Below are 2,500 nucleotides of genomic sequence, written 5' to 3'. Positions count from 1 at the left end.
CCTCACTCTCTCCCCAACCATACCCACCATACACATCTTGCACTCCTGCTGCCTTCTCCAACTGTCCCCTGCCCTCCCCCACGTCCCCCCGCCCTCCCCCACGTTCCCCCCGCCCTCCCCCACGTCCCCCCGCCCCTCCCCACGTTCCCCCCGCCTTCCCCCACGTCCCCCCGCCCTCACTCACGCTCTCCAGGAGAATTAGAAGCCTTTTGACCTCGGACCAAAAAAACCCACGACGGCGCTTAAAAGGACCTGAACGTGGAGACATGTTAAACTCAAAATTTATCTCGGGCTCATTCCCCTCTCTTTGACCTGGGTTCAAGGGTGGTTCTGACGCTTTGACCTCGTCTTCCTCTCCTTAATGCTTCCCCCTATTCTGCGAGAGAAGCCGAACGGAGGGAAAACGTGGGAATGTGAGGAAGAAGAGGCGGAAGGTAAAAAAGTTGGAGAATTTTGACAGGAAATCTCGTTCCTTTTATTATTATTATTATTATTATTATTATTATTATTATTATTATTATATGATTATATTTTTTCATTTGTATATGGATAGATGAATAGATAGTAGAGATGTTATTGAAAGATATTGTAGATAAACATTTCTATCTTTGTTTTGTTTTATCTATTTTCTTTTTTTTTCATTAATATATGGCTATATGTTTTCATTATTATATGGCTAGATGAATAGATATTAGAGATGTCTTAAATAGATATTTTAGAAAATTATTTTTATTTTTTACTTTTTATCCATTTCATTAGCATGTAAACAGATAGATAGATATAGATATATAGTATGATATAAATATATATATACGCACGAATTAATTCATACACATATACTCATACAGAAGGAGAAAAAATAGACAGATAGATAGAAAGAGATAATGAGAAAAGTACAATATATAATAACAGATAAACTTCTCTTCGTACTTTCCAGCAAAATACCACCGTTTCAAAACAATTTTCATAAAATAAGGACAATCTTTATAAATCTACGCAGAATCTATTTAAAACGCGGTAACTTTACGTGTCTGTGGGCTATTTTCACCAAGAATTACCAAACCTGAAAATATCTATTATCTTCACCGTTGCGGGCAGTCGGAGCGGAAACAGCTGATTCCTCGAGAGTCAGGTTAGCCCATTAACCGCCGAGTTATTTTGGTATGATTCTTGACTCTATTGGTACCTTATTGGGGCCAAATATACGACGATATTATTAATTGGGTCGTGGATAGTCGTACGGCTCTAGGACGACTTCGACAGGGAGTTTGAAGATGTGTTTTTTTATTGAGCTTTGGGTTTTGTCTCAGTGTTGCCATTGAGGTTTCCACAAAAGCGCTTGATTGGAGTCGAAAAGTCGCTAGAAATAAGAGAAAAGCTCTTCATTTTCTCGCTACAAAAGGACTTAAAATCGCTAAGTATTGAGTAGACTTTTATTATCATCATCGTTATTATTGTCATTATCATCACCAACACATCATTATTAGTAGAATTATTATCATTATCATCTTTATCATAATCATCACTATTACCATCATATTTATCCTTACTGACTAATTTCACAAAATCTTCCTCCTTATCTTATCTCCTTTTTCTATTTTTCTCCAAACAAAACCCGTCTCCCCTTCACACTTTCACACAAAAAAAGTAAAAACAAATAAATGAATAAAAATGAGACGAATAAAAGCACCCGACAAGGAGGTCCTTCGCTCACCCTCGAGGTCGTCGTCCTCCAAAGCTCATCCTTATAACTCGAGGTGGTCCTCCTCCAGGCGGCTCATGCAGAGGAACTGGAGCGCGAGATTCGACTCGAGGGCGTGCGTGTGTGGAGGCGCCCTAGCTCGACCTCGGGACCTCCTCCTCCAGGGTGTGTCTCCTCCTTCAGCGTGACCTGACCTGACCCTGGCGTGACCGCAGCGAAATCTTGGGTCGGGATATTGGCTTTGTTTACGAGGTCGTTTGGGGTATTAGTGAGGGCCTTGGCGGCGAGATAAGGTCAGCGTGTTGTCTTTTTTTTATATCAGGTCAAATTTTGTCTCTCTTTTTTTTCTCTCTCTGTCTATCTGATTCTGTTCACTGAGAGAGATTTTCGGTATATATATATCTTCTTCTGCCTCTTCTTCTTCTCTTCTTCTCTCTCTCTTCTCTCCTCTTCTCTCTCTCTCTCTCTCTCTCTCTCTCTCTCTCTCTTTCTCTTCTCTTCTCGCTCTCTCTCTCTCTTTCTCTATCTGTCTATCGTCGTATTTCCTCCTCTACCATTCTCTATTAATCTCTACCAAACTCTTATATATATATATAAAAATATTAATTTTACAGACGTCCATAGACACAGAAAAAATGCTATCAGTCTAGACATGAATATCCACCGGGTAGATAGATCAATATATGTCCATCAAACAAATAGATAGATATGCCTTGGGAGGGTAGGGAGGGAGAGAGCGAGAGATCAATATATGTCCATCATATACAAATAGATATATATGCCTTGGGAGAGAGTAGG

The 2,500-nt window shown here is 40.1% G+C and overlaps 1 protein-coding gene across 2 annotated transcripts in view; it reads left to right on the top strand.

The window, feature by feature from the left end:
• The window catches only part of LOC113809862 (uncharacterized), a 157,667-nt gene that overhangs the window by 61,622 nt on the left and 93,545 nt on the right, over positions 1–2,500 (top strand). The gene's annotated exons all lie outside the window — the stretch shown is intronic.

This window comes from Penaeus vannamei, chromosome 7, assembly GCF_042767895.1.
Source record: "Penaeus vannamei isolate JL-2024 chromosome 7, ASM4276789v1, whole genome shotgun sequence".
Classification (NCBI taxonomy): domain Eukaryota; kingdom Metazoa; phylum Arthropoda; class Malacostraca; order Decapoda; family Penaeidae; genus Penaeus; species Penaeus vannamei.
The sequence above is the reverse complement of the archived record's forward strand: the minus strand, read 5'-3'. Positions and strand labels throughout refer to the sequence as shown.